This window comes from Protopterus annectens, chromosome 1.part2, assembly GCF_019279795.1.
Source record: "Protopterus annectens isolate FY-2018-M chromosome 1.part2, PAN1.0, whole genome shotgun sequence".
NCBI lineage: Eukaryota > Metazoa > Chordata > Ceratodontiformes > Protopteridae > Protopterus > Protopterus annectens.
Window position 1 is genome coordinate 770,321,099 of NC_056727.1, and position 24,073 is coordinate 770,345,171.

At 36.1% G+C, this 24,073-nt stretch overlaps 1 protein-coding gene across 1 annotated transcript in view; it reads left to right on the forward strand.

Moving 5' to 3' along the window:
- EHD3 (EH domain containing 3) overlaps window positions 1–24,073 on the forward strand; it is an 846,156-nt gene that overhangs the window by 613,674 nt on the left and 208,409 nt on the right. The window lies entirely within an intron of this gene.

Consider the following 24,073-nt stretch of genomic DNA (forward strand, 5'->3'; position numbering starts at 1 on the left):
TAGAGAACCATTAAGGAGGTTTCAGGGCCATCAAAGCATTAAATAAACCCTTAATGAAATCCTGCCATTCATGTTGGGGATGCTTAACAACAGGAAAATATGCTTTGTATTTTTACTTCTTATTCTGCAAGACATCCACATGAAACACCCTTGGAGGGTCAGACCCTTGGCAAGATTCAATAATGTAGTAGGAATCTTCTCTTGAACTAAAATCTGAGGAATACCCCTTATTCCTTCAGAAATAATATGCTGAGGTTGCTCCATCAACATCAGCTACAGACATTTGAAAAGCCTCTGAGGATACGTGAGAAGCTGGATCCATGCTGGCCTCCAATTGGGTTGCGGCAGAGGAATCCAAAGCAACTTCTGACTGAATTTGGCCACTTCCAAAGACTTGGCTCCATAGACAGAGCTGCTCCCCTTACCCATACTTCTCTTGTCTATCAAGGACTACCTCAGATCTTGTCTGATGCTTCAGCAAATTGCCATGGTCTACCATAGCTCAGGCAATTAATGGAAAGCATAAGTGCTTTTTGTCAGATAACTTATTAGTATCCTGTCTTTCTTGTTATTCCTGCCTCCCTTTTTTCATTTAGATAATATAATTATACACACGAAAAAGGCATTTTACTTCTTCTGTCCTGTGTTTTGAAATTTAGGTGTCGTGCCTTGGTAGTAATTTTCACCCCTTCTAGTGTTATCTATTGTAGATACTTCTTAGTTAGCATTGTTGGTGTTTATGCTCTAATTTGTTACCATAATTGGTAGGCTACTCTCCTTTTTCTATCTCTTCCCTTAGTTTCTTCTCTTATTCACCATGTTTGATAAGCTTACCGGCTTCAAAAAATGCACCTGTTGTTGGCACAAGATCCCTAATTCCGATGCCCACCATTAGTATGTTTATTGTCAGGGCTTAACCCATTTGGATGTTGAATGTGAGATTTGCACAGGGTTCACCCACCGGGTTTTGATTGAATGCCACAACAAGCTAGTTCCAGAGGGTTTATTAACCTTTTCATCTTCTGCTGGAGCTTTCCCTCCTCCGAAGAAAACTTTTGAGAAGACCAAGGGGGATTCATTGACTAAGGGCAAAGAGGCTATGAAACAATCTTATGATTGTTCTTCCTCCTCTGTTTATGGTTCAGCTCCACCTGAAAAGGTCTCCAAACCTTCAGATCTACCTGGCTATTCAGATCTGTCAGGATCTAAATAAAAATCACCTGCTCACTGCTCCTCCCACCTTCAACCTGGAGCTGATATTTTGGATCCATTCTCTAAGTCTACAGGAGACCCAATGAGGGACTTCCAGGCCACCCTGTACCTCATTATCTCAAAGGTCATCTAGGAGCCTAGCCAAAGCAGATGTGGATAGAATGATGAAAGAGTTTCTCTGGGCCCACATTCTGTTGCTAATTTTACCCTTTCTGTCTCTCATTGAACCCATGAGCCTGCTGTCAGCCCCAACATAACGGTTGACTCCTACTCAGATCCAACTTTCGGTTTTGGAGCCATTGGACATGAGTTCTGATTTTAGCCTGTGTTGGATCCGAAGGCCTAGCCTTCTTCAACTCTCATTGACATCTCTGATCCAGTTGACATTGACTTTGTCGGAGCTGTAGGGATCTCAGAACTGAAGTGTCGGCACCTGATCTGGGGGGGGGGGGTTGGGTTCAACGCCAATGCCCTTGGAGCTGTCTTTTCCTCTTGGAGCCTCAGTACTGGACAGTTCATCTCTGATTCTACCTCAAGACAGAGTCATGGTGATACTCTGAGCCACCCTGGGCAGTTGTCTTCGACTCCTACTAGGGCAATCCTTGCTTTTCCTATGTCTTCTGCCTTCAAGGTGGTAAAGACAGTCTTTTCCACCACTGTGGATAAGACATACTTGCCCCCTCCCCCAAGGTCCACCCCTTCCATAACTGTTGCCTTGGTCTTAGAGTCTCTATATCCTGTCACATTGGGACAGCTGGCCCATACAAGCCTTGATATGGCCCTTATTCAGGAGTCAGCTCACTCTTCCAAGTCCTCTCTGGAGCATCCCACTGGTAAGCTACCTCAACAGTTTAAGTGCAAGAGGAGGCACTTAGATTCTCCACAGGAATCCCAGACAGAAGGCATCGAATTATATGAGGGGGAAGGGTCCCCCAGATCACCCGTTGAGGATGTCTCCTTTGGTGAAGGAACATTAGAAGTTTTGTTGAATTTAAACCTAGACTATATGAGAGAAACAGTAAAAGATGTGAAGTTAATTGCACATTTTGTATATTCATACAGCAAGGTGATAGCTTTAAGATCAGTGTAGGGGGGTGACTGTAACTCTAGAAAAGTAATTTACAGGGCATAGTGCAATGAATGTGATGCATTTTATATAGGCAAGATTGTAAATAAACTTAAGCATAAGATTTCATGCCATCTGCCAGAAATCCGCTCTGGATGTAAAAATAATGCACTAGCCAAACACCTTGCTCTGCATAAAAGGCACACAGGTTTTAGGTTCCGGATATTGGATCACATAGACATGAATGATCTTGAAGGAGATATGCTGGAAAAACATGAACTCATGTGGCAACTGAAGCTGAACTCTTTCAGGAAGTCTTTACTAAACTACTACTGTTCACTTAAAAGTGTACTGGAACTTAGAAAATTGACACATTGTTTGCATGACACATTTTATTTTATTTTATTCTTCCTGTTGGTTTTAAATACCATGGCAAATACATTTTAATAGAGGTGTATTTTGTTTCTATCATCACAATTTTTTTCTTTTTTCCTCTTTATTTGAAATTATGTTTAATTACAAAACTAGCTAATTATACAGTTTTACTATTTTTTGTAGATAAGTTTTTTAGGTTTGTTGTACACAGACCTGAAGATGTCTAGAAGGACAAAAGTGATCTTTGTTAACAATAGGTTATGGAAATAGAATATGGTTTGGAAAATGGATTTTCTTTATGCAAAATGTCTATGCATATATTTATATATATTTTTGATTGGAAATAGTTAAACCTTAGACCATTTGGCAATCATGTAGTATACTGTCTTGAATAAATCACAGACTTAATAATCTGGTTAATAAGAGGGACCATATCATTATTAATTTTATTTAATGTACATAAGGGTTATATTATTATGACGGCTACTAAGTAGGGCAGGACCAGCTCGAATGTCACACTAATGGGGGAAGGGATGTGAATTTGTTAACATGTATGCAAATACACTGTGTTTTACAGCACAATAAACCACTCCCATACCTGATAAAAAGTATATATATAGTTAGAAAGATTGTGATGAAACTATTATTTTGTTATTTTTGTTTTACTTGGATTGCTTGTCTGTGTGCTTAATAAAGGATTTTCAACTGAAAGCAGACTGTCTGCCCTACTTGGATTACTTTTGAATACTTAATAATTCTGTATAATATTTCAAAATATATGTTTTATTATTTTTTTGACTTAAGATTTGAGTTTAAGTTCACTACTTTTACTACCATTATCTGGTCTTATTAATATATAGTGATTAACTAGATATCTGTGAATTGAAAATCTTCCAGAAGATTACATTCAGAGACATTTTCTAAACTAGAAAAGCAATTGAAACACATGCAGGGTCTCTATTGGGAACATATTTATTTACAACAAAGCATAGATAAGAAGTGACTACCCAGTGGAATTAGATTGAATAAAAGACCAACATGGAAAAGTATGGACGATTCAGTTTCTAGGGAATGGGACGATATTTTAGAGGATGCCAGCTACAACCTTATTCTCATTCTATTAAGGAACAACCTTAGTGTGTAGGAAGCTACAAAGACTGATATCACATTTTTGAAAAACAGCATTGGAAAATGAGAATCACTATGATCTATATGCTAAATTTGAGCTACTAAAAGAAAAGAGTGAAAGGGTATGAGCAGTCCATTAAAGAAGCAAGATTAATAAAATGAAACAAGATCAACTGGACAAAGGTGATCCTGGGAGACTTACTAGGAGGTACAATAATAATAATAATAATTATAATATTCATAACAAGGGAATCAACAACAGGCAAGGTTTTAGATATAATAGGGGATATAGGGGAAATTATAATCAGGCCAGGAGACCTCAACATGATTTTCTTGTACAAAACCATACAGGAGCACAATACAGGACCACCAGGAGGCTGCCCCCCCAACATCTCATTCCCCACCATCCTAGCTCCTCTGGCTATCAGCACTGTGCAGGAGTCTTTGACATCACAGATGGATCAGGACAGGAACATGAGCCAGAGGTGACCAGAACTGACAGAGAGTTCTACAGGATGAATTACCAGACTACTATTACAACTGCAACTGCAGATGATCCAGCTACCAGGAACATCAGCACAGTCACAGAGACCAGTTTCTTTGGGAAGACCAATATTGACAACCCAGACACCTATCACCACACCAGTACCAAAGCCAGCACCAGTACCAGAACCACAACCACCACTAGAGCCCAGAGCTTGTCCCTCTTACCAAGTTCCCCCCTACCACAGCCACAGCAAGGAATATTACTACAATCCAGAGATTCCAGAAAGCACATGATGAATTCCAAAGATCTCGGATCCTATCCACAAATGCCCAGGGAGACAGGAGAACCAAACCATGGACAGGGGTGAGGGAAATGCAGTACCTGGGAAATCCTGACTGGTACCTCAACTACAATCCAGGTCACAGGCTCAGACAGAGGAACCAGCCACAACTACAATAATAGGTGCTCCATTTATCTGGAACCACTCTGTTAAAGCACTGACTAAAGATAAAAAAGGTGTATTATCCAAAGGACTTACTTTTCTACCAAGCTGCAGGAGCAAGGTAGCTCAGGTACTGATAGACCTTAAAATGTTTGTGAGGAAGCTCAACTTAAAGGTGCAGTTTCATGACAAACTTAATGAAATTGAAAATAAACCTATTGATGAAACTATAAAAAGGCCTACAGTGGTATAGTCTGAAGGGAGAGCAAACTTGATCTGAAGTAGTTCTAAAGAGACAGAAAGATTAAGAGTAAGGGAAGGCACTAGAATTATGGAGCCAAATCTTTAGAAGTGGCCAAAGTTGAATCCAAGGTTAGATCCAAGACCCCACTGGTTGAGGAAGGATTAAAAAAATGAACAACACAGATGCATAGTTCTGGTGAGTACATGACTATTGTTTTTTTCACACTGCAGATAATGGGAACTTTTCTAGGCTCCACTATCTTCCTGTGGGCCTCTTTTTGCATTTAGGATGTGGACCTTGATTTCAGTAACACTACTGAGCCCTACTCAAGCCATGAGAAGAAAATAGATATTTGGGAGGATTTGGCATTCATTCTGGCTTCCTGTTTGCCTCAGCCACCAATGGGTGACTTTGCTGTGGCTATCAGTTATTTCTCAGACCACTCATTGCTTTCTGTCAGTCCATCTGATTTACTCCTTGGGAAGCCACTAAGCAGGGGTGGCAGGCAATTCCTATATGGCTATTCAACTGCTTGTTTCAGGTAATAGAGAACCTTCATTGACAGTGCTGGGAAGGGGGCCAGTGAATGCTCTTTCAATATGCCAGGAGCTTCATTCCTGGGGAAGGGACCATCCTTTAAACTGCTGTTTTTCTCTGGTATCTTCCAGAAAAAGAAAACATTGTACTAGACATTTTTCCTCTCTTAAAGCAGATAAGGAGTATTGGCTGAGCTATGCCAAAGGTTTGTTTAGTGCATTTCAGTCTTTAAATGCTGGATCTTCTACTCATAGAAAATAGAAAAGATTTTCCTCTCTCAATAATTCCCAATCTGAGAAGAAGGAATTAGACTCTGACTGGGTTTCTCAAATTCTCTCCCCACAAAATGGAGACCCTTACTCTGAGGAAAGTATTTGGATTCCCCACCTGAGGAGTTGCCTTTTTCTGATACTATTTTCAGGATGAAGGAATTGTTCAGTAGTAACAAAAAGACATTACTGATTCATAACAAAGGTATCAAGATTTATTACAGGTGGAATTTCCTCAGTCTGCTCCTGTTCCTTCTATTTTGCTAGTCTTGAGGATTTATTTCGATAATGTACAGTTTGCCCAACAGTCAGCCACCTGCTCCAAGAAACTCTGATAAGTTGTATAAAGTGCCCCAGTTCCACAAATTCCATTTTTATAACTCCATGTCAGATCCTACAGTAATTTCTATGTCAAAGTCAGAGTCTGCCAAACTCATTAGAACAGCATGCCCTATCCCTTCTGACAAACTGAGAAAAAACATTTATAAGTTTGGGAAGAAAGTTTATTCTTCTTCCACTTTGGTCTTCAATGTGCTTATAATACTGACTCTGTGAGGAGAAGCTTTGCCTAGCTACAGTCTCAGAATTTACCAGAGAATGTCAAAGCTGGGATCCTGAATGCTTCCCTGGATTAAGAAGTGTTATTGGGTCCTTCCTCTGTTGAGGTTCTTAAAAGGTTTGATGGTTCTGTAAAGGCGGAGGATTAATTCAGAGAGTTATCTAGGTTTTTCAACCCTTCTTTTCATAATATAATAGAAAATGTTCTTCCATTTCAGGTTTCTCTTTCATGAAACAGGAAATGTGTTCTCAACAAGGCACAGCCAAGCAAAATTTGGAAAAAAAAAACAGTGGCAGTGTAATTCAAAAAAGAAAGGAGGGTCATTCCAGAACCAAGGAAAATCTAAGAAAACAAACTAGCTCTATGCATACTTAGGTATTTTCCCTTCCCCACCCTGGTAGTCCTGTAAAATCATCCCAGAGTCTTCACTTTCTAATGTAGCACTAGATAACTTAAGACACGTGGGTACAGAAAATCATTCTAAAATGCTATAACTGGCAGTGGGATTCCCTTCCTCCTTTTCAGTGGATTCTTCTACATCCTCTCAGTCAAGCCTCCCTATTTCTTCCTGTCACAGATCAGATGCAGTCTCAGAATATTATAGAACCTCTTCCCTCAAATCAAAGAGGGAAAGGATTTTACTCAGGAATCTGTCTGGTGGCAAAGAAAGAAGCAACATGTATACGTATTCTTTTCTAAACCTTCACAGCAAAATTCAAAATGCTGTCTCTATAGTTTTTGTTAAATCTCATTCTGCCTGTTTTCTACTAACTTTGCATTTAAAAGATGCTGGTACTTACGTATTACTGCAACCACATTTTCTGACGTGCTGGACTTTCTTGTCTTTTACTCAAACAACAACAAGGAAGTGTAATCAGGAAGGGTAGACTGTAAAAAACTCTTCTGGGATGTTGGTGGTGGCTTTTTAAAATGAGTAAGGGTTCAAATTTGAGGATTTGTGGCTAGCGTGCTTGAAAGACATCAAGCACTGAATTCAGCGAGTGATCACAGTGGCTGTCTGTATATACGTACATTGGCCTGAAAGGAGTGTGGCAAGTCATAGCGTACAATGTTAGAAACACACACACACACACACACACACACACACACACACACACACACACACACACTTCCAATGGATTAGCTGCTTTTGAGCACACTAGCCACAAATCCTAGCATGTGCAAACCCTTACTCGTTTTACAAACCCACCACCAAGATCGTGTTTTAACAGTCTACCCTTCCCGATTACTTTTTTAAGAAGGTAGACTGGGTACTGCTTTGCTTTTCTTTCCTGATGCTTTCCGTTCTCAGGGAAAAGGCTGAAAAAAAGGAACGTGGAACGCGTTTTAAGTGGAATGGGGGACTTGCTTAACTGACATCTTGAGATGCTGGCAGTAAATGGGGAAACCTATTGTTCAAACCTTGTTTTTTCAACCATTGAAGTGAAAAAACATTCTAAAAACAATAACACATTAAAGAAAACATGTCTCTGAGGTTTTGTCATACTTCATTGGTCCCAGTTGACACAAGGAGAAGCAACCAGCATTAGGGCGAAAATGTGGTTGTGATAATATGCAAGTACCAAGATGCTTACCATTACATTCCAGTCATCAAGGATTTCAGATGCATTTTGCATTCATCTGTGTCTGGTCTACATTTTCAGCTTTTTTTATTGCCCTTTGTCTAGAGTGCTTGAAAGACATCAAGCATTGAATTCAGCGAGCGATCACAGTGGCTATCTGTATATACGTACGTTGGCCTGAAAGTAGTGTGGGTAGTCATAGCGTACAATGTTAGAAACACACACACACACTCACACTTCCAATGAATTAACTGCTTTTGAGCACCCTAGCCACAAATCCTAACATGTGCAAACCCTTACTCGTTTTACAAACCCACCACCAAGATCGTGTTTTAACAGTCTACTCTTCCCGATTATTTTTTTAAGAAGTTAGATGGGGTACTGCTTTGCTTTTCTTTCCTGATGCTTTCCATTCTCAGAGCAAAGGCTGATAAAAAAGAACGCAGAGCGAGTTTTAAGTGGAATGGGGGACTTGCTTAACTGACATCTTGAGATGCTGGCAGTAAATGGGGAAACCTATTTTTCAAACCTTATTTTTTCAGCCATTGAAATAAAAAAAACATCTTAAAAACAGTAACACATTAAATAAAACATGTCTCTGAGGTTTTGTCATATTTCATTGGTCCCAGTTGACACAAGGAGAAGCAACTAGCATTAGGGCGAAAATGTGGTTGTGATAATACATAAGTACCAAGATGCTTACCATTACATTCCAGTCATCAAGGATCTCAGATGCATTTTGCATTCATCTGTATCTGGTCTACATTTTCAGCTTTCTTTCTTGCCCTTTGGCTTATCTACAGCTGCAAGAGTGTTTACAAAATCCCTGGCTCCTGTAATAGCAGGGTATTCACATTGTTCATATTTACATGATTGCATGAATTTTACAGATTCCTTCATAGGCTGTCAAGAATCTCTAGCTTGGGTAAAAAGCCTTTTTCTCATCCTTGGGAGTTCATGACTACAGAATAATCTTTTCTCATTCCACTGTCTTCTGGGTACAAAACTCATGATGGCCATTTTTTCTTAAGACAAAGTGAAATGTAACAAGGAGCAATTTATGATATTTTCCAGCTAGGCACAGGCATATGCCTGGAAACATCTCAGAATTCTAGTTTTCATGACCTCTATTATTCTTATGATTCCTTTGAAAATACTTTATAGAAGGAAGATTCAGTGGTGTCGCATCACTTTGGACTCAGCATCAGCACCCTGTTTCATATCAAATTCCAGTGCTGTGGTTTATGAAAAGGAAGTTACTGCTTTTAGTGATTCAGTTGTCTCCCAAATCAAGACTTCATTTTCCTCTTCTAGCCCCTACTCATTCTGTAACCCATAGATGCATCAGACTTTGGTTGTGGAGCTGCTTACAAGGGCGTGAAAGTATATGATCTCTGGAAAAAGTAAGCAAGACAAATTAAAACAACTAAATGTCAAAGAAATGATGGCTGTAATAAATGCTTTCAAATCTCAGAGGCTTCTTTGGACTTAAGGCCCATTTTAGTAATCACAGACAATACCACAGTGATGCAGTACATAAATAAACAAGGGGGGACCAGGTCCAATCCCACTGCAGACTAAGTATGGTAGCTAGGGATTTAGCCAGTTTAACCATGAAGGGTGAGGAAATGGTAGATTTTGAAACAACCAAGAAGGGGAGTTGATTTTAGATTTAATTTTGCAGATGTATAAAGACATTGTGAAATTTGTGACCATTGTGTTTCCCAGGTACTTGAAGTGAACATGTTCAGTGTTATGGTCTTTTGAGCCTTTGGGATTTACCACAAATAACTTTATTCTTCAAGATGAGTTGTGTTGCTAGTAGCCCGAGATAAAGGCTGTTGATAATATGCTAGATATTATGTGTAATGCCATGATTAGGCTCAAAAAACACAAAAAGGCAATTTTGTTAAGCTCCTTTCTGATGTCACAAAGGTGCTTAATAAGCTTTTGTTAAGCACCCCTGTGCACTGTTAAGACTGAATTTATCTGGCGCTAGGGATTAACAGACAGTCCCGGTCAGAAAATAACAGGGGTAGAACATAAAGCAGCTTTGAAGGTATTAGATATTTCATTCTGCCACACTAACAAACAACCTGTGTGACAGAACCAAGTGTCTGACAACTTTTAAAGCAATTCATTTTTCAGAGGGATGCTTTGTTTCTGCTCACTGTTTGTTTGCCAACACTAAGTGTTTTACCTGCTCTCAAAGGCTTTGAAAGGTTGCAAAACACTTCAAGCTTCTACACACTTTTTTTTCTGGCAGCACATTGATCAGATAAAGCTGCATGCACCACAAATAATTATGATCAGTTCTCATAGATCATAACCCTTATTTTGTGTTATCAACATGGGATGCCAAGATTAATTTCTCAAGCTTCTCTCTTCAAGTGAATTTCTTCACATCCAAGTCACAAACATATAATCATAGTCCTCTATATTATAGGTAACACTGAGGATTTATTTTAGTCAGATAATTTACGAACCATTTCAAAGTAATGGATCCAAAGCTGGAGTATGCAAGGAAGTTAATGTGAATGGTATGACTTACTGAGTCAAATGCTTTTGTGAGGTCAATAAAAAGGGGACCAATGAGGTGTCCTGTATTCATATTTATAAGGATAATGTAAATAAGCATATATAAGGCAGTTTTTGTATACTTGTATTGTATAAAGTGATGCTAGTATTGTGTATGTACGTTGTACTGATATATAAACTCTGTATGTTACTTGTATACCTGATTTATCTAGTAATTTGATTGATGTGATAGTATAGTTATTGGATGGAAGTCTGGAAGTATTAGAAAGTATTGGGCAGGGGCATGGTCAAGATGGCTGAGAGCAGCAACTGGTGAAAGCTCTATGACTAAAAACTTTTCTAGCATAAAATATAATAAAAAAATAAAATTTGGAGATGCTTGCTAGCTAATTTTATCCATTAATAGTCAGAGAAAATATTTATAGCTTCAAGTTCTTCAAAAGCTGTAATTTTCCTGTCAGAATTTCAGTTGCTTGGTTAAGAGAGAAGAAACACGAGTCACTCAAAAAATGGTACTCAGGATTCTTGTGTTAAAAAAGACATACACTCACTAATATATAGAATGCAGGATGTATTCCTTAAAACAGACAAACTGGATACCAAACTAGAAAGTTTCAAAGAAGAGACAAGAAAGAATATGGGACATTTAGAAATTCTTATGAAAGAGCAAAATACAAAAATCAATAGTATGGAAGAAGCTTTAAATGATCATGAAGAGAGAATAACTGAAGGTGAGTCTTAAATGGAATTTCTTGTAAAACAAAATAACTGGCCCATAGAAAAAGTTGATGATTTAGAAAATAGACTGAAAAGAGATAGCATTAGAATTTATGGTTTACCTGAAAAGTTTGAGGGCGACAATATAATAAACGTAACAACCTGCCTACATAAAACATTAAATCTACCTGAAACTTTTATCTTTTGGAATTGAAAGGGCAGATAGATCCCTGAGAGCACCTTTGAAGAAGGAAAAGTCCCCATCACAGTCTAGCTTAGAAAATAAATAAATATCAAAAACAGCATGGCCTAGCCCACTTATTAAACTAGGTGAATATGTAAGCAGATTTGATGATGATTATTCCAGTAAAGTAATGAGTAAAATAAAATCCTGTTTACCACTGATCCAGAATTTAAAAAGAACAAAATTAAAGCCATTGTTTTTGTTTCCTGCAAAGATCAAATTATTTCTTTCTGACGGAACCAAAATATTTGACATACTACAGGAAGCATCCACTGTTGTTAACAGCAATACAATCCCTAATAACACTGAAGAAATGGAGTGGAACAGTATATATCCCTCAACAGGTAGGCTTGATTAGCGAATTTTAACCCCTTACCTGTTAAATGTTTGTGGTTTGTAGTGTCGGTTATTTCTGTGTCTGTGTTTTCGGTGTTGTCGGTCTTTTGCGTGTCGATCTTCCGTCCTAGAACCCCCTCAACAGACAGAGTGAGCTGAATTCCTAGAAAACTGCTTCTAAAATAAAATAAAAGACTAAAAAGAAGTTACTTTTATTTTCTGATTGCATTTGCAGGACTTTTTTTTTGTGAAACAATAGATTTACCCTTTAAGGAAAAGGCTTATACTGGACTTTAAGCTTCAAAACATATGCAAGTATGTATATATATTTTAAGTTAAAACATTTTTCATGAGGAGAAATATAAATGGTTAGTTTTACTGTTTTACTATATTTACAGGGAAGGATTTAATATATTTCATTTAATTAAACTTATAAGTATATTTCTAAATGTTAAATATATACTTCCTATAAGAAAATGTCATTAAATTATAAACAACAGAATTGGTAACTTTAAGACTGTATAGGTTAAGAATTGTGTTTTATTTGTTCAACTGTGCTTAGTATGTGTATGTGTACCTGAATGTCAGATCTAAGTAATAGGTTAATTAGAAGTGTTAAAGTCCTGGTGGTTTTGTTTTCTTTGCTCCTGTGTAACACACTCATTTCATAGGTCATTTATGAAGAATAAAACACTTAAAGAAAGCTTGAGAACAAAAGAATATTCCAGTGATGTTAAAATGCTGGATTCTTGGTTGTCTTGCGTCTTACCTTGAGCTATTCTGAAGAATATCTAGGTCAAACGTCATCACAGATGTCTGTAAAAACAGAAAGGGACTTAATTTTTCTTTCTTTTTTAAAGTATATGTGAGAACTCTACTCAAAATAACATCTTGTTTTTTTTTCTTTTCTTAGAAGAGAAGACTTGATAAAACAAAAGCTATACTAATGTTGCTTATATATAATTTGCTTTCATTTTGCTGAATGTTAATAGGTTATGTTGTAGTGTTATTAACTGTCACTGTACATATTAATGGGAAGAAATAAAGTTAGATGTTTGTTACTGATTAGAACAGCATCAGAGGATAAGAAGAATGAGAAATGTATGGGGAAAATTAACAACTGCTGTGTGCTGTGAATTCTCATTTTCACATGCTGTAATCAAATTCTGTTGTCAGGATGTGAAGCCTAGTTCAGAACAGCAGTTCACATTGGCTAAAAACACACATTGAAATTAAATAAACAGGAATTTTTGTGTATGTATGTGTGTGTGTATATATATATATATATATATTATATATATATATATAAATATATATATATATATATATATATATATATATATATATATATATATATATATATATATATATATATATATATATATATATACATATATATTTCTAAAGCTCAGGTTTGAAGTTTGAAACATAAAGCTTCTGAAGGGGTTCTATATATATATATATACAGAGAGAGAGAGAGAGAGAGTCAAGATTGCATGCAATACTAGAATTAATAAGAGTAAAAGACTGTTTGTAATACTAGAATTAATAAGAAGAGTACACATCTGATGTATAATGTGCATATGCATAAGGAATGAAATACATTTGGTGTATAATATGCATATACACAAGGAATGAAGTATCTGCTATGTAAGATTAATAAAAGAGCAGTATCGGTAAGTTAGTTAATATATACACATACTACAGTCTTTAATAGAAAGATGATTAAATAGCTCTTTGATGGGAGATTTTATAAATACAAGTTATATAGAATACGGCAGAATATTAGTGGGAAATAAGACAGAAAAATATATTTAAATAAACTGTTTGTAAGAAAGATATGTATTACATATACCTGCATATGGCAGAAATTTAAATATATAAGATCTCGTATAATTTACATAGAAAATCATATAAAACTATTTGAAAATAATCTAAAAGCTGAAATTTGAAGCTTGGTCATGTGAACTTTGAAACTTTTTATATGTTGCATGTTATTAGGTTCACTAAGACTACCTGAAATAACTAATTTCGTAAGTCAAAGCTAAAATTTGAGTGTTATATTGCTGAATCAGTACATCCATTTTGATAGAAACTAAAGTCAATTTTTTAACATATTTGAACCAAGAATTGAGAATGAGATTTGAATTAAGCACATTGTAACTTCTGAATACAATATTGACTGCAAATATTTTTTTACTTCACAGAAATCACAAAACATTCTCTTCAACCTCAGTAGTGTACATATTTTTTTATAAAGTAGTTTAATAAGCTAAATGTTTTTTAAATATTTTGATTTTTGTCTTTTTGGGTGTTGCACAATTTTGTGATATAGACACTTGTACTTTAAAAAATAATTCTGAGGGTTTTTTTTAGATCTATAAACTATGCATGTATCTTTTAGCATGATAAATATATGTGTGTATTGATTTCCCTTTTGTATTATAGTTTAGTATGATGAGATTATCTGTCACCTGTAAGTTTACAGATGTCTTTGTCTCTTCAGGTCCCACTCTGTTATACTTTTTTTATTTAGGGATTTAGTTATAGTAATAATGTTGAATGAGTAAATAATTTTGGAATATGTAATGGATAATTTATACTAACATTATATAAATAGGTATATATTACATTATTTATCAGATTATTTAATATTTGTAATTAATTGAAGAGGATTATTGAACTTTTATGTAGTAATGGGGAATAGTTTTAAATTGCAAAATATATAACTAAATTAATAGTCTCTTATTATTTTGACTTATATATAATATTATATTAATTATTTTCTAAGTCACAGTAGCTTTTGGCTTGTTTTTTGATGAATTAGGTATTAGTAGGTAGTAAGATTATATAGCGTTTGTCTATTCGATAAGCAAACTAGAAACTTTGGGATCCATGGTAGGTAGTGTTTCCTTAGCGATATATGCTGTTATAGTTATAGACTTGTCTTTGTTTACAAGTCATTTAAACTTACTACACAGCCATTGGAAGGGTAGTTTAATTTTTAGCAGGGGATGTTAACTGCATATGTACTATAGAAGATACAAGTGAACAGAAGAAACTAAAATGCTGGCATCAGCTAAAGCACTAAACAGATGGATTAGTAATAATAATTTAGTTGATTTATTGTTTAACTCAGAAGATAAGTCATTGTACTTCACTCATTATTCTTATATGGATGGGACACAAACTAGAATTGATAGGATTTATCCCTCTATAGATTTACATAATAAAGTGAATTATTTTAAAAATAGTCCTTGTCTTTATGTGACCATAATGCATTATTAATATATTAGTGGATATAAGGAAATTTCAGATTATTTATAGAATCCCAGTATATATAATGAAATTAAAAGAATTTAAGAGTTATCTTAAGGAACAAATCAAGAATGTGGTGTCTTTAAATGATAATGGTCAAGTTAGCAAAGTCATACAGTGGGACTCCTTAAAAATTCATATTAGTGATAGGATGGGAATATGGGCTAATAATGAAAGGAAAGAGTGTGATAAAGAGTTTTTAGGAATACAAGATGAAATATACAAGTCGAGGTTTAAACAACAAAGAAATTAGCGAATACTGAAGTCATTAAAAAATTAATGATAAAATATCAAAACAGTTTTATTGCATAAATCAGAAATGGCTTTCAAAAAAATAAAATTGCACACATGCTATGACTACAAAAATTCTACATAGATTAGCTAACAGAAGTAAGGCTCAAATCAACAATATCTGAAATTCTCAAACTAATAAGCTTACTTCAGATGTTGAGGAAATGCTTAATATTTTTAATAAATTCCATGAAGATCTTAATAAAGATAAAAAAAATATCCTGATGATTTCAAAACTGATAAGTATTTCAAGAAAAATTTTACTAATAAACTTAATGACCAACACATATCTCTGTTGAATAAGCCTGTTACCCTGATAGAAGTTAAAAAAGCTTTAAAAAAAGTGAAAAATGGTAAAGCTCCAGGGTTAGATGGTTTAAGTATGGAATTATATAGTCTGCTTCCATTAAATAGTTTGGAATTACTGAATGGTGTTTTCATTATAATTCAGAGTAACAAAATAGTTACTCCTTCATGGAAATTTTCTATAATCTCACCTATACTTAAGCAAGGAAAGGATAATAAGTTAGTTTCCTCGTAAAGGTCTATTTCATTATTAAATTTAGACTATTGAATATTTACTTCCATTTTCATTACAAGTTAAAAGATATAGTGGACTAATTAATAAAGATCAAACAGGATTTATAGTTAATAGAGTAACGTTTGATAATATAGAAAGGGTAGTAGCTATCTTAGATTTAGCAAAATAATAAACAAGAAATTGGCCCTAATTAGTTTAGATATAGAGAGAGCTTTAGACTCTGTAGATCAGAACTAGTTGTTTAAAACTTTAGAAGTATTTACATTTCCAGAATAGCTTATAGGAATATTAAAAACAAACTGCATAGAGACTCCAGAGCATATGTTAAAATTGCATCTTACATTTCTCAAGGATTCACTTTAAACCAAGGCAGAACGCAAGGTTGTCCCTTGTCCCCTTTACTATTTACATTAGTTACTGAACCCTTAGCTAATAATATAAGAAGCAATGAAAACATTTATGGACTCTCGATTAACAGAGATTGTCAGTCTAAATTACAGGTTTTTCAGATGATATATTACTAACTATAGTCAATTTAAATTATTCTATCTAAGAAATAGATAAGGAAATTGAAAAGTTTCAAGAAGTATCACTGCTGAAATTTAATAATAATAAAAAATGAAGGTTTAGTGTTAAATGAATTACTAGATAATAGGTTTTAATATAAATATAAATGTAATTGGAAAGTCAAATAAAATATTTAGGAATAAAAATATATCAAAATGTGAGCACTATTCTTAATAATAAATAAAAAAATTATTTGAAGAATTGTTACTTCTTATTAAAAATATAATGAAAGTCTTTCTTTATTTTTGATGATAGGTTATTACTAATTAAAATTATTATATTACCCAAGATTATAAATACATTTCATTCAGTAGCTTTACTCTCCGACAAAAAAAACTGTTAAAGCAAATGAAAAAAAAATGTTAACTTCATTATTATGGTATCTTAAAAAGCCAAGACTCGCTTGTAGAAATTATATAAGGTTATGGGACTATTGTGGTATTAGCTTCCCATATGTAGAATCATATTCGTTTGCTGCAAATTTTAACTCCGTTATACTCTGAATAGACTCAACTTATACAAGTCAATGGAGAACCATTCAGGAGCAAATTATACTAAATTCTTTTACATGTATTAAATATGATAAATTAGAAATATGTAACAATCCTTTCATCTGGTTAAGAAACTTTAACTTATAAGGAAAGTAATTTCAGTCGTTAGGCTCGGCAGATATGAAATCAACTCTTATAACAGTTAAAAAATATGTTTTTAAAACTCTGTTAATATCAAAATGGAAATTGTTGTGCTTTCCCATTGCACATACCTCTAGATTTAAGGAAACTCAGAACAATGTTAAAATGAATCTGTTAAAAAGGGATGGATTAGTATTGTGGTCTGATTGCTTTGAAAAAGGAAAAGCTAAGTCACCAAAATATTTAATGAAAGAATATAAATTGGATGAATCTGCTAATAATATTAATAATCATTTTAATGTAAAATTCTGGAACTTTTAGATAGTTGTGCGTTGAGTGACTAAATAGATGGTAAGAATGAAACTTTGTTACTTAAACCAATTAGTCAAACTTCTTTAAGTTTATACTGGAAATTTGTTATGTGGAAGTATATATACATAGAATGTTTGTTATTCCCTAAAACATCTCTTAAGTTTAGTAAAATGACATCTTCAGTTTGTTGGAGATGGAGTATAGATGTAAAATCTGATTGGACACACATGTTTATGGGTTGTAAAAAAATTAAATGTACACTGGGAAGAGATGCATATATTTTTAAGGGACAGCAGTTTGATAATTGTTCTTTAACTATATCAATAATAAAAGTAAAATCCCATGAGTGGAGGAGCTCCCTGGTCAGCCTCAGTAAGAAGCTGAGATCCCTTATAAGATCCTCCAAAGCTAGCTACGAAAACAAAATTGCCACTAATTCCAAGGACAACCACAAAGCATTCTATAGCTATGTCAAGAATCTTGATGGCAACACCCAGATCTGCTCTGAGTTACAGCACAAACACACGAAAATTATAGAACCAACTGATATTGCCAACATCCTGGCAGATAGATTCAGTGCTAACTTTACCCCTCCTCTCACCCCCTAAAGGGCCCATATCTATACAGGAAGAAAGCAGAGTCCCTGTAATCATAACTACACAGGTAAAAGCTGCACTCTTTAAAGCCAAAAACACAGCATCCATGGGTCCGGACAACATCCCAGGCTGCGTTTTACACGAACTTCAGAATGAACTGGCTCCCCACTTAAGCACCATGTTCAATAATAGCCTCGCATCAGGCTTTGTGCCCACTGAAAGATGCACAGCAACAGTTATCCCACTCCACAAAGGGGGAGCCACCACTGATCCTGGGAATTATCAACCTATTAGCCTGACCTGCAAGACCATGGAACGTATCATCATGGAACTCATAAACAAAGACATTGGTAACCTCCAAACTCTGGATTTATCTTGACCTCACCAAGGCTTTCAACACCATCCCCCATTCTGGACTTATAGCTAAACTCACTAAACTAGGTATACATCCCTACATCACAAGATGGGTTGCCAACTGGCTCACTGACAGAACCCACACTGTAAAAGTTGCAGACTCCAAATCTGACCTTAAAGCAGTGACAAGTGGAGTACCACAAGGTTCCGTTCTGGGTCCTCTCCTGTTTGTATCTACTTCTCTGAAGTACAGGCTAACACAGAAGGCCTCTGGCTAATGAAGTTTGCAGATCACTGCAAACTAGGAGCCATAGTCAAGTCCCCAAATGATGTGGACACCCTACAGAAGGGCCTCACTGAGACAGATGCCTGGTGTCAGAGCCATGGCCTCAAGCTCAGTGCCAAAAAGTGCAATGTCATCCCCTTTGGTAAAAACTCTGTATCTATGAGCTACCACATAGGCAGCAATCTACTTAACACCAAATGCATGATAAGAAACCTTGGGAAACAGGTTGACAGTAGGCTCTCCTTTGATAGTCACATCGCCACAGTAGTCAGGAAGTCCTTCTACGTGGCATACCTCATCATAAAAGGGTTCTCATCCAGGAAAAAAGAGGTCATTGTTCCCCTCTACTCAACACTCATTAGATCCATTATAGAATACAATGCCCTTTTTGGAATGTACCTCACAAGACATCTGCAGCAGCTGGAAAGGCAACAGAAGTACCTCACAAAGAGGATTACTGGCCTCAAACAAATGCCCTACACTGTCCTCCTCAAAAAACTCCAGCTTTACTCCATAGCATATTGCTTACTCGGAGGTGATCTCTGCCTAACATATAAAGCTATGTCAAACCCAGAGCTGTTGGACATGCTACACCTAAAGAAATCCCAGTCCCTCCAAGCTACATGCTCTAGGGACCTAAACCTTGTCACCACAATAAACAGGACATGATGGAGGGATAGATTCCTGTCCCAGAGACTTCCCATACTCTGGAACAGGCTACCCATCTATGTCAAGCAAAGTTCTTCATTAGCACTCTTCAAGAAAAATCTTGATGAGTGGATGGGAAATGGGAACTACACCCCGGGGATCACTTCTGTGTCTCTGCTTGACAGTGGCACAGGAAAATAACTTTCTTGGGTGGCGTAAGCCAGGGAACCTTGTTGGCTAGGCTTACGTAGGCCTTTGGGCCGATAGCCTAGTACCTACCTATAAACCTATAATAATACTAATGAATGTTCCATTTCTGCATCTGTAAAAGCCAAACAGCAAAAACAAACAAAAAAATGTTGGGGCTGTCTTGGCAGTTGCTAGAAAAGTCATTATAAAAAAAATAAAACTGGAAATCAAACTCAGTTCCTACATTCAAAGAATTTTAAAATTTAACAGCAGTACTATGCAAAACTGAAAAAGACATGGTCAGAATAAGATCTATAAATCATACTGAGACATTTAGTGGTTGGGATAACCTTGAAATGTTGCTGTTGAAATATCATGGCTTTTAATGTGTTAATTGTATAAGATTACCTTGATGATTCAATGTATTCCTATCATTGTATAAGAATATATGATGTTGAATTTCTTCCTTTCAGTGTTGATATTGTAAGTAGGTTAAATGAATAGCATTTTCTTATAAAAAGAAAATGTGGAGCATATTTCCTACAAGTGAGTCTACTCCTTTTTTTCCACAGATTAAGAAATGTTTGCTTGGTGGGGGATAGGGTTAAATAGATGGCATATATGACAGTATATCATTCCTTCAAATAGTTTTATAAATCACATAGTGAGACCATTATATCCAGGTGGTCCATGGTTGAGAAAAAAAATTCAAAAGTCTTTTTTTTTGTAAGGTAAGTTAAATATAGGATTATTGAGTTCAAGCAAGTGCAGTCTGGTGAAATTAATTAAAGAAAAGTCTGTTTGAGTGTTTGGTTATTCCTTAGCAAATTCTTCTGGTATAGTGGTCAGAAAGGCTTGTGTGTTTTAAATCAATCTTCTAGCTTGTTATCTTTCTGAAATTTCCTGATGTTTGAGACTGTGAAGGTTTCTATCTGTCATGTGGGTATATTGTTATATCATCTGCTGTCTTTCATTGCCTGATTGCATAAGGCTGTATAGTTGATGTGGTCAGTTAGGGATTGGGATTGCTTCAAGGTTTTCCCTTTCTTCTGTTTTTATTTTAGAATGTTTTGAAGTTTTTGTGATTTTCATCACATTGATAGCTGCTGTAGTATCCTTAGTTACATGGATTATATCCTGCAAAAGATGTAATGGCTGGCCAACTTCCAAAGCTTCAGGGCAAGTTCCACATGCCCAAGCCATCAAGCCCAAACTGAGCTGACTAAAACGACAGGTGTAGGTGGCAAGCCCTTTATTGCTTTCCTGCTGCTGAAGAGTATTCTTCTGTAAGGCTTTTGATGATGAACAGTTAGTGTGGGCTGTTCCTTTGCTAGGCAGATAAGTTCCCTTTGGGGAAAAAATTCCATTTTAAAAATTGTTTAATAACACTTTCCTTATCACTAAGTTATTTTAAAACTAGAAGTTTGTGTTTTACTGGACTGTCATGAAACTGTACTGTACTTTTAAATGAGAGCCTTTTTTCCTTTCATTTAAAAAAATGTTTAAAGTGTTTGAAAATCATTTTTTCTGAGGAGAAATTGTGTTTATTTTACTTTTGAGGCTGGCAGAGCTTTTTAAAGTGCATTTTACTGTGCTTTTTTGTGAAAAAAGTAACTTTAAAGACTATTTTTTCTGACGTTTGCTGCTTGTTTTCCATGGCAAAGAGGCACCATTTTATTCTGACAGTTTAACAAACTGTCGAGCTCATGGTCAGTCCTTCTTTCAGCCACAAAAAGAAAAAAAAGTTTGTTTGCCAACACAGCAAGCTAGAATTTTGCCTCAGCCACAGTTAGATGGCTTTGCTTTGGCCATTAGTTGTACCTCAGACCACTCATCTGTTACCTGGATCCCTCAGGTATAGCACCTACAACCCCTATGGATCAGGGGTTAACAACATCCTCTGTAGCTGTTGGGGTCCCCTCAGTGGCCAAGGAAGATCCACTCTTGTCAGTCCTGGCAGAAGAACAGGGAAGGTTGCCCTTTTCCATCAGAATGTTGTGCTCATCCCCAGGGAAGTTACTGCTGCCATTAATGACACTGTTGGCCCCATTTTGTGTGTCAAAAAGAAGCAGAAAACTAAACGTATCTGCTGCTGATCAATTTACTGGACAGTAGTAGTTTATTGGGTCTGACTCAGAGTTTAATTCAAGCTGTTGATCCTTTGTATGAGGTCATTTTTGATAAAAGAAAGGGAACACCTCTTTTCCTGAAGAGATTCAAGATTCTGAATGTGGACAGGAGGATGAAGAGACAGATACAGTTTTCTCCTCAGATTTCTTATTCAGACTCAGAGGAAAGCCTAGTTTCTGATTCCCCTCTGTGGGGGATTCTCTTTCTCTGAGACTGTTTCTAGAATGTGTCAATGTTTTCAGAGCACTATAAGGAATTTTCAGAACCTTCACATGTTCGTCCAGTTCTGCCACCTTTGGAGGATGGGTGTGTTACTGCCTGAAGCCAAATTCTCCAAAAGGCAGATAGGATGTATAAAGTTCCTCAGTCTTTTACATTTTTATGCACCATTCCCAAACCTGACCTAGCTTTAGTTAATCCTATTGCTGCTAAACATTTGACTTATTCCAGTCCTTCTCTTTCTGATAAGGATTGTAATCAGGGTCAGCCACAGGTGGGGACTCCAGTATCTCCAATCTATCCTGGCCATATACAGAGAGTATTCATCAGGACAAACTGAAATAGTATTTAGAGCAAACCATTCAACTAATCCTAATTTGCATGGGGATGCTTGCAAGTAGTGGTTGGTAAGCCAGTGTGTCCAACACTTGGAAATATTTTGTGTTGCTAAACTTTGTTATTAAACAATTCTCTATTATTTAAAAGTCTGTCCTTTTTATCTGTAAACTCACAACCAACCAATTTTACATGTGAAGTGACCAGACTTAATTTTACAAAATGGTTTACAGACATTTTTGTGTAAACAAACATCACTGTGTTGTTTTTACATATCAGTTGCCATTTGGCCCCCTAATCAGATGTTAGTTTCATGTTATTTATTAATATTGTCATTTTCTGTTGAAATGAGGATATCTAACATCCTGTCAGATGTCTACATTCTGAGCAATGGGAAAGGCCCCCCATGTGAATGAGAATGGATCTAACATCCTATTAGATGTCTTCATTCTGAACAGTTGAAAGACCAGTCAGGTGGAACTGGGTTTACCCACACTGTGCTATGTCCCTCCTCCCTGTAACAATATCATAGAAAGTTTAGATGTAAGCACTGGATCTGAAGAAGTCTACAAAGATGAAAGCTATTATCCCAATAAAATCTGTAAAAATTATCTGGAGTCAGTCTCTTTTTTTTGAAGAAGGAAGGTTTTGAACTGGATTTATTATGTTTTTAGAAATAAAATGTCTTTCTGATAATGGGAAGATTATTAATAAGTATGGGGAAAAGTGTATGCTTCTGCAAATTAGATTTTCAGAATTTTGAATTGTCAGGTTCATATGTTAAAGGCTGTTCTGACTAATTGGTTTCTCTTTAGTTTCTTCTTGTGAGGAAACCTCTTTTTTTACATAATTTAGTTTATTCTATTGTAGTAGTTACTACGCACAATTTACAGAGTGTGTGTATGAATCCATCGATACTTCTTCCATGGCTATGGCCACTGGTACTGTTATTATTAAGATCTGCCTGGCTGCATTCTCAGAACCTTGTAGATGATTTTAAAATGAGATTTTAAATTCTTCATTGGATAGAGATCTAGTTTTTGGCCCCTTCTGCTGCAGACATGATCAAAAAGTTTGATGAATGGGGTAAGCTGATCCAGGGAATCTGTAAGATTTTTGAGCCATCCTTTTCCAAATTTTGTAAGGGATTCTCTAACCCTCCATCCAATTCTGGCAAAAACAAAATAAGCAGTCTCAACAAAATGCAGGTAAAGAAATGATTAAGAAGAAATGGAAAGGGGGTTCCATAAAGAATTCTGTAATATCCTCAAACCAAGGAAAGTCCAACAAGTCAAAAAGACTGTTTAACGGACCTTGTCCTCCCCCCACCCCCATACAAACACACACTCTCCAACCTGGCAGCTTTTTTTCCCCACCAGAAAGTCTGAATGTTTCTTTTTGGCAACATTTGGTTGCAGACAAATGGGTTCTGAAGATCATTTATAAAGGTTACAGATGGCAGTGAAAGGAAGTTCCTCCTTTCCAGAGGGTAATCCCTCATCCATTCAAACATACTCTTCTATTTCTACCTGTCCTTCATCACATGCTGTCCCAGTGATTGATAGAACCAGATGTTCATCGTGTTACCCTGCTGCAGTCATCACACTTGGGTTATCCTGTTGTCAGGCGGTCCCGCAGTCGGCCGGAATTCCAAAGTCTTGGTCCGGCGTCAGTTGTTGTCGCCTCTTCCCTGACGTCAGTGAGCCAGGGGTATATATATTGCAACCGACGCCTTCAGTCTTTCTTGCCACATGGTGCCCGAAGCAGAAGCAGTTCGCAAGTGCCGGTCGGCCGACTCCTGAGATTTTCAAATTCGAATTTCAGACCGAAGTCTTCTATAAAGCTAAGTACCCGTTGGAAACTTTTCTTGCCTCAGACCGATGTCAGAAAAAGTTAACAATTGTATTTCTTGTGGAA